This window comes from Opisthorchis viverrini (assembly GCF_000715545.1).
Source record: "Opisthorchis viverrini unplaced genomic scaffold opera_v5_68, whole genome shotgun sequence".
NCBI lineage: Eukaryota > Metazoa > Platyhelminthes > Trematoda > Opisthorchiida > Opisthorchiidae > Opisthorchis > Opisthorchis viverrini.
Window position 1 is genome coordinate 1,121,844 of NW_008751724.1, and position 9,586 is coordinate 1,131,429.

Below are 9,586 nucleotides of genomic sequence, written 5' to 3' on the forward strand. Positions count from 1 at the left end.
GGACAAGTGACAACCGGAACAAGGCCAATCCAGCTACAGACAAACAGCAACACTGCTCTTTTTTGGTTTTCCTGTATTAAAGGCCAGGCTCAGAACCACCGGCGATGGGCGATACACCAGTGCTACTGGAGGGGTGGCGAGTATACGAACGCACCATGGTGTAACATAACAGGGCGACCCTCCTTGCAGGGCGTACCCGTCCACCAGAAGAGGTTTTCATCCCTCGTGCATGCTGCCAGAGCTGCAAGGTGGAAAACCATCCAAGTAGACATAAGTGCAGTTTGTGCCTTAATAAATTACTACAGCCACCAGATATTTTATCCGGTCAGGCGGGAAATCCAGGCCAGTAAAACAGCTCAGTCATTCCGAACAAGCGAACAGTAAACAGCCACTAGAAGAGGCAAGTAACGGGAGCAAATGAAACATCAACTGCCTTTTGGGCAATGGGAGTAGAATGGAGATGTTCAGAGCCTGTGTACCATGGCTAAACGAAGACGAAGCATTGGTGTGAACCACTCTGTCAAGTAGAGGTGCACCGGTGCTATGTGTATGTGCGAATGATTGGGCTGTGGGGCCAAACGAGTATTTCATTCGTAGCGCGTCTTCAGACCCACAATTTGATGTGTGCGCTGCGCATATTCAGGGGATGCAGAATGGCTCCTGAATCATCAACTACCTTTTGGGCAATGGGAGTGGAATGGAGATGTTCAGAGTCTGTGTACTGGGGCTAAACGAACACGAAGCATTGGTGTGAACCACTTCGTCAAGTAGAGGTGCACCGGTGCTATGTGTATGTGTGAATGATTGGGCTGTGGGGCCAAACAAGTATTTCGTTCATAGCGCATCTCCAGACCCACCATTTGATATGTGTTCGGCGCACGTATTCAGGTGATGCAGAATGGTTCGGAACAGTGTGGAACTGAGGCTTTAGTTTGGCTGAAGTTATTTAAATCCAGCCAAAGCAAAGCACCAGACATTAAATAGAGCTGACAGAGTTACTCAGGGATGGGACCAGGCTTGAAGAACTAGGAATAATTGGGCTGGGTACAAAAGCTTGAGGTCTGAGGAGGGATAGGCAACCAGGTCATTGGAGACGGACATGAGAGAGATAGAGTGGCAGGTTATAGATAAGAACACTTGGGGGGGTGGTTGTCGCACTCCCGGACTAATGCTAAGGGTTTCAGGCTGGTAAGTGTAAGTTCTAGAACCTAATAAAAGGACAGTTAGGGCGAGTGCGCAGATTAAAAGGGCTTATGGCCTATTTCAAAAAGTATCTAGCTGAGGCGCGAAAAGTCGCTCAGCTCCCTCAGTAGAAAGGTAAGAATTGATGGTCTTTCGAAAGCCAACGTGAGATGAGATAGTACGGAAGTTGGAGGGGAGCTTGTTCTATAGTTTAGAATAGAGGCAAAAGCAAAGGTTTTGTCTAAAGACAGTTCGACATGTCGACACTGAGAGTAAACATCCTGAGTTACGTATATTTTAGGGAGTATGGGAAGCAAATTCAGGACAGCAGTCAGCTATGTGAGTACGCTGGTAGATTAAGCGATGCAGAAGGCCTAGATTGAACCTGGTGCGCCTTAGCCATAATGGATCCAGCCCAAGTGATAAGCAGCGAAGACGATACGGTAGTGTGGATGACACCGGAAACAGGGACTTAGTAAACGAGCGCTGCACATTCTCCACAACAGTGCGGCATGTCTGTGAATACTGTGAATCGAATTCAGGGCTGGATTCACGAATGGGTTTTGTAAATTGTCTAAAATGGCAATTAAACAAGATTTATTTTAGGGGAGAAGGATTTATTTAGGAAGGATCGGCGAATGTAAGCACAGAGCTTGCGAGCTTTAGCCACTCCGTACCTTACACGTTGGTTGAAGCTAGGTTGAAGGTAGGTTGGAATACCTAAGGCCTAGGTCTCTCACTTCGGGAAGAGTAGGAATGAAGAGTCCGTTAAGAGTAAGCGTCCCAGGAGGAATTTGGAATCGATTTGGCAGGGCTTGGCATTTTGGAACAGCGAAAGAAAGACAGCAGTTGGAAGACCATAGTGATAAAGAGTTTAAGTCAGACTGAATGTTAGCGAGGGTAGAAGCAGAATCACTGGTCTTAAATGTGTAAGCTATCTTAATGTCATCAGCAAACAGAAAAGAGGATCCATGTGTGATCGATTCGGTGACGTCATTAACGTATAGTAAGAACAGTAGAGGGCCAAGCACACCACATTGAATAACTCCACCGGTGATGCGGAGGGCTGAGGAGCAGAGATCCCCGATTTTGGTGGCCTGGGTTCTACCTGTGAGGTAAGAAGCGAACCATCGCAGTAGTAGGCCATCAATCCCTATAGTGTTTAATTTGTTGAGGAGTGCACCGTGGGGAACTTGGTCGAATGCCTTGCGAATATCAAGGTAGATAAGGTTAATACACAGCCCGGTATCGTAGGCGGACGAAATATGATTGAAGAAATCAACCTGGCATGTGCTAGCTGACCGCCGTGCCATAAACTCAGACTGCCGATTGCTGAGGGTTTTGGTGGCGAGCAGGTAGTCCATGACAGGAAATTTGATGAGGCGCCCTAGGGTACGAAGGAGTAAGCAGGTATGGTGGATGCCACGATAGCTGGCTAGAGCGGTCCGTGGAACTGACATAGAGTGTGGGACAATCGTAGAGTGCTTCCACCGACTAGGGACTGTGCCAGTGATAATGGAGATATTAAAGAGATTAAGGCTGAGGGTGGGGACGTCCGGGCCACCAGCTTTTAAGATAAGCGAAGGGATGCCGTCAGTGCCTGGGAAGCTGGAGACTCTAAGGCGGGCGAGAGACGAAGTTACGTCGGACAAACTAACAGAGCGTACAAAGGTTGGAGCTTGTCTCGTTAGCAGATATGGCCACTTCATAGCCAGGTGGGGAGCAATAAGTAGATAAAGTCGGTGGGGAGGTAACATAGCAGCTAGCGAAGTAGGAGTTTAGTAATTCCACAATGGCAGCAGGGTCAGAAAGGGGTTTCCCTTCAGCGGCCACCATATTTGAAACTGCAGATGAATTTGAGAAGCAGCGCCGGCGAAAGAGACGCCCCAGCCTCGTAGGCTGTAGAAAAGGAGCTACGGCGGTCGATTCCTCACGCTTTTCAAGGGCGAGTTTGGCCGTGGTAATATCAGTCATAAGTTTGTTGATTACAGTAACAAGGGAGAGATCATGGGATTCAAGGTAGAGCCTACGATACTTCCTAAGTTTATGGCGTGTAGCGGGTAGTCGTGTGGCTGGATGACAACCAGAAGCATGAGAGGCTCGTGTGGGAGCAACTAGATATAATGATGATAGTAATTTGCCGTAAAAGATATTAGCCATGCTTTGCGTGCCACCAGAGAGAAAGAACTTGTCCCAGGTCTTATGGCGCAATAAGACTACAAAAGCTTCAAGAATGCCCGGGGAAAGGATGAAAGAGGTTAAGGGAGGAAGAGTAGCTGAAGGTAGGGTACTTGTCCAGCTGCAAGTTACAGTACAATGGTCGCTGTCAGGAAACTTCGGACCAACTGTGGCGGTGGGACACAGATAGCCGTTGACAAGGGCAATGTCCAGGGTGTGGGTACCGCGTGTTGGCTGCCTTACAAGCTGGGATCAGCCCTCGACATTAAGTTGGGTAAGCAGGGGCAAAAGGCGCAAAGGGGAGTTTTGCTGAGATCGGGCAATCTCAGGAAGGTTGAGATCCCCAATAATTACTTTGTTCGGGTGAGGCAGAGCTTGAGTGTGTGAAAGAAGCGTAGACAGGCAATAAATCGAACTAATGGAGTGTGGAGGGGGCATGTGCAAACACCCGAGGATGAACGGTGGATTAGCCCGACAGGCAGAAAGCCAGAGTCTAGAGTGTCCGCCAGTAGTGGATCGTCAATGGTGAAGACTTCCATTTCAGTTCTGGCGTATATGAGGCAGCCACCTCCACGGCGGTGGGAACGATCAGAACCGAAGATAGGGTATCCCGGAAGGGAGATACGGGCATCAGGTATGCTAGGAGAGAGCCACGTCTCTGCGATGCAAATGAAGATTGGACGAGCTAAAGTGGAGATGGCTTGGATGTAGTGCAGTTTAGGTAAGAGAGAGCGGGTGTTGATTAGAACGACAGAAAGATTGTTGGCGGGATCGCAAGAGGTGGCCAGCAAGAAGTTGGCAAGCCTAGGGAGGTCAGTATGTAATGGACTAGAGACAGTGGAATTGGGGGTTCTCGAATTAGTAGGCGAAGTGGGACCAGGTGAAGATACCTGAGAATAAGATAATGGGGCGTACCGCGATGGGTACCGAGGCTGGCAGGGGAGGTAGCGGAGCTCCATGGACAAAGAGTAACAGGCTGGGTCATGCAATCGTTTGTAATAATGTAATCGACACAGTCAGGAGGTGGTATCGTGTGTGGTAGCTCAACAGAAACAGCAGGATTTATGTCACGCGGGATGGAAGGGCAGGAGAAGTGTTTAAGAGACAGGGAATGAGAGGGTAAGAAGAGGGCACCTAGAGGTCGAATGGATCTGCTTTGTATAGCTTTCAGCATCGAATCGCAGGGGGCTGAGGGAACGGGTAGCCAAACTGTGCTGATTGGAGTAGACGGAATAAGAGGATTATGGTAAGAGATGCAGGGTGAGGTGAGGGGACATTGTGCAGTGAGTAAGTTAGTGGTATAATCAAACTCTCCGAGAGGGGTGAGCTCCGTTGGGAGCGAGCAGGAATCATCTGCGTTGGCTGTAGTTGAAGGGGGGTTGGAGTAGAAAGTCAGGGTACAGCTAAAGGTCGTAGAGGTGGGGCTGCACGTGGCTTTGGAGGGGACGGAGGCTGTGGTGGAGTAGGTAGTTGCTGAAAAGGGATCCCAGGCATATAGTACGTAGGTTTCCAGAGGAGCGGAACTTGATAGGGTTTAGGATTACGTAACGGTAGTTGTGGTTTAGGGACCCTGTCAGACGACTGGGTTACACGGCTAGGGGTGCTACAGATGTGCTTATGAGGAATTACGGGTTTAGTCAGGTTTGTAGAAGGGCGAAGAGCAGGAGCTCGGGGAGTTGGCACAGGAGAAGGGGTTACGGTGTGAGGCTTGGACAGCAGGAGCTTGAGTCCAAGGAAGCGCTCTGGTGGGGAGACACGAAGTGTCATTAGGTCAGGAGGTCTAAAGTGAGAACCTATGCTATCAAACTCGACCACAGCCTCATATGTGGGCTGATTAGGTACCGTATCTCTTAAATAAGCAGTCGATCTCGTTTGCGTGGTGGAGGTCAGAGATGACATTTGTGGATGCATAGAGATAGGAGTGGAGGGCTCATGGTCATGAGCGTTGGGTACAGGACCTCGGTCCAACAGACAGCTTTGTGCGGCATTGTGGCACTCGTCAGCGCAAGTATTGGTGGGTGACGGGACAACAGGTTCAGGTGACTTTTTGGTAAGCTGTCTTTTCATTCTTGTACGAGCAGCTTAAAGTTTTAAGGTATGGAATTTTTTGGTAGCTGAGAGAAGAGTCCGAGCTATTAGCAGATGCGCGGCATCTTTTTCATCCCGGAATTGCATTATCGGGAAGCACATAGATGGTTTCGACTTCCGGAGCCGCCGAGCTTTGCATATGGTGTCCTGCATGCCACATGCATTCGGGATGGCAGTTTTGGCATGCTCAAGCGGGATCTGATTGGATGCATTGAATGTTAAGACTTGATGCCCGCATTCGATGCGCTGACTAATCTCAGTAGCCATCGTGTCAATAAGAAGTTACGCATTTTCTAAGTTTGTTTGATTGCATGTTGCGTCAGCATTCAGAAGGCATGTACTCGATTGTATGTTTCGGAGGGAGGACATTTCGTTCTCCATTTGGCGCACACGTGTTTTGAGATTTTCTAGGTCATTCAGGACTTCAGAACTTACTGGCAACGGTGAGAGAGTGCTGCCGGGTTGAGGAAGCAAGAATATGTCAGTTAGAAAAACTGAACAATCTGAGGTTGCCTGGGATACTGTATTTACCAGCTTCGAGAGGTGAGGGGCTTTGGAGCTATATCTTCTGGATCTAAGCCGCTTCTTTGGACATGCTGGGAGGATAGCTGATGAAGATTCGAGGTCTAGCGACCGCTTTGAGGAAGACGGAAGCGGTGTCATAATGGGAAACCTTGGAGCAGTTTGAGGAATGATGGATTTGGTGGAATACAGTTGAGAGTTCTAAAGTAGTAGGAGAACTATGGATTGTATTAAGAGGATCACAGTCAGTTTCAGATACCTATGTGGGCTGGTAGTTCGGATAGGACTGTGGAAGCGTGGACACTATGTGGAACGACTACGTAGATGAGGGCTAAGCACGCTCTACAAACTGGGGCTAGCGCTGATTAGGCCTACTGGAGAGAAGAAAGCCTGTTTGGAACCGTAAAAAATAGCTATCCAGTATAAAACTGGTTAAAGACCTATGGGTGGGCTAGAATCAAAAAAATCTACAACCCCTGACCTTGATATTTTGGTTTCGCGCAGTCGTTGCGTTGACAACGGTTAAAATTCGTTTTATTCAGGTTTCTTGCTCCAGGTCGATGCTGTTTGCTGACCCGTTTACAAATATTTTCAAAGTTGTCGTTTTTAAAGCTTTGGTTTCACTATCTTTCGTGTCCCATAAATTATATCGTGGTTTGGCGTTCGTGGTATCTCCGTAAAAACATCATGGGCCGCTTTGTCTTTACGTCAACTACCGGAGAATCGTTGTTGTGAACAACCCAAGAAGCATGTTTTCGTTAATGACCCCACTGTGAATACACGAAATAGTATTGTGTGATACATGTGTGGTTAGTTCTACAAGGGTAGCTCTCCCGTCTTCGTATTGTCAATGGTCAACGTAGCCAAGCCAATATATGCCGGATTTTCAGGTACACTATCGTCGGTCTCGTTGCCTCCGTTGCCGGGGTACTCCGCGAACAAAATAACTACCTTTGAAGTTTCAGCGGATTACCAAAATGGTCTGCACAACATTCTGAAGCCACTTTGGACCTCGCAATGAGTTTGGGTATTCATCACTGAATAATGATATATGTATGGATGCTTGGTCACATGATTAGTTTGCACCGAAGATAGCGATACTGTCGTTGGTGGTTATACTGTATGTCACTGTCGAATGAGCGTGGCAATCTGGCACTGCACTTGGCCTTTTTCGCTGGCAGATTGCGCTAAATTATTAGGTAGACATATACGATTCCGTTTGAACCGGTCTGAATCAGTCTTTGTATATCTATAGTGTAATGCTTGTTTGCGAAATTGTAAGTGGTTTTAACCCGTAAAGACCCCATCCGTGTTCTCGGTGGGGCCATTGAGGAGTATAGTAAAAGGAGACCGAAGAAAGTGTCTGTTTCCCTTTGCTAGTGGTCAGTCTACATGTAGAGTATGTATTCAGCCCCCACAAGATCAAGCCCTAGAACCGATCGCATCAGTTTTGAGGGCGTCCTTGATTTCGAATACAAGCGCCTGATGACCAACCTGTTCTACTTCCTGAGTCTGTTTAACGGTGGCACTGAAGGGTTTTTAGTTGCGAAATCAAGCAGATGAAGTTATGATGTGGGAGTAAACGGTAGGAACGAACTAATAATCAGTTTGTAAAAGGGAATTTATCATGGATTTTAATCCAAGCAGCTTAGTCTAATCCGTTCACATTCTTCAAATAATTTGTGGAAAATATTGGATGTTCGTTTTTTTTTTGTTTTTTTGGGGGGGGGAGACAGTTACACCTGGTTTTCCGATTCTGAAGTAAACATTTTGTTTCACATTTGGCAGGTGGTCCATTATTGTCGAAGGGCATCACATTCAAGCGTTACGGGAGAGTTGGTGCTTACAGGAGAGTCGGGAGAGATGACTATTGGTTTACCCTATTCCCTTTTGAAGCAGTGCGCGTCATCTGTGACATCGCATCTTGTTCCACATGCAGAAACAACCGCTTAGAGCTTGCCGACTATTACAGTGCAGAGCAAACCACGTCATGATCTGGTGCGTGTTCGCGAACAGATAGGCACCCGGTGACAACAAAGTGCAATGAACGAGAGCGCGTCTATCATGTAGGTTCTTGTTCTTTTTGTTGTTTGAGAATCTGGCCCAAAAGACAAATTTTTTACCTGAAAATGATGAGGCAGCAAAGGATCCTTTTAATATGCTCACACAGGCCCAAAAGAAACCGAATCGTACTTCCCATTCGAAGGCATACGCATTTCTGCTTATAAAATACCGCGATGGGGAGATTTTTAGGGCAAAAATCTTCTTCAGATTGTTTTAGATTCTTTAGTATTGTCGGGGCACACCATAAGCCGCATTTAGTTAATCTCTGTAATGATATGAACTAGAGCATACTTTTCAAGGTTATTGTCATAGCACCTAGCTATCGTTACTTTCAATGACGAAACGTTATGGCTTTGCCTTTCTTGCCTGGAAATTCCTTTGACAGAAATGTAAACCCGTGATGAATCGCTAATTTTTTCTTAGATTGGGAAGGATAAATTCCATAAATCTCATTATTTTGAACGATATAATACTGTCCCATTTCAATATGGGGATGATAAAGTCGGAATTGGCGGTGATAAACTCCCAGGTCAACGAATAGAGGCGCCAACCAGCAAGTACCCATCCGGTATAGGAAAACAACTCCCTACGTGGTTGGCGTTCGAGAAACAGGTGAGATTACAGCTTGTGGGTAAGATAAGGCCATATTGTTTGATGATATTCACATGCTTGACTGGATGGACGGCAGCCAAAGATTCAGATGAGAATTAAAGCTTACTTTTCACTAATTGTCGAGTTGTATGGTTTTCTGTCAATAGAATATGAACAGTTTCTTTTTCGTCTACCCCCTAGCAGCACACGCAGTCCAAAATAGCCGAGTTTTCCGGCTATACGACGGTTATATAACCGTCTAATAACCCACTTTTTTGGTGAACAGATTGTTGTTGGCACCAAGATAACCGTCAAATAACCGAGTTTTCCGGTTATTGCTCGGTTAAATAACTGTCAACTAACCGTGCTGGTCGGTTTTTGCTCGGTTAAATAACCGTCAAATAACTGGTTTCCGCTTATTGCTTGGTTAAATAGCCGTCAATTAACCGCGTTTTCCGGTTATTTCTCGGTTAACTAACCGTGTTTTCCGGTTATTGCTTGGTTAAATAACCGTCAAATAACCGTGTTTTTCTGTTGTTAAACGGTTAAGTAACCCGGTTTACTGGTAATTGGACGAGTAAATAACCCTCGTCAGTGAAATCACCACCATACTACCGTTAGTCGCTGTTACTGGACCTATTCTACGTCGCCATAACGGCCACGCATTAACCGCATTGTAGGGCCACGGAGAAGCTAAATAACGATGCCGTAGCATATTCCTTCCTAGAGGGACTATCTGATGGCTTCTTGACCACTTATTAATCGAGTTCAAAGGTTAAATAATCGCGCAAAACGGTTTGCGGTTAACAACCGCAACGTGACTGACCTACACTGGTAACCACACGCGTGCATATAGTCGTATCTATTGCAGAAAATAAACCTAGTAACGGGTTCTTAGAGAACACAAAACAAGGATAAAAATATATTTGATATACGAAAATAACTGCTTCACAACCAAACC

At 46.6% G+C, this 9,586-nt stretch overlaps 1 protein-coding gene across 1 annotated transcript in view; it reads left to right on the forward strand.

Annotated features, from left to right (window-relative positions):
* Window positions 1-8,366: 8,366 nt before the first annotated feature.
* Window positions 8,367-9,586, forward strand: part of T265_04248 (hypothetical protein) — a gene marked incomplete at both ends in the record, with an annotated part of 45,305 nt that continues 44,085 nt past the window's right edge. Inside the window, one exon of the mRNA XM_009168941.1 lies at window positions 8,367-8,646. The remainder of the gene's footprint in view (window positions 8,647-9,586) is intronic.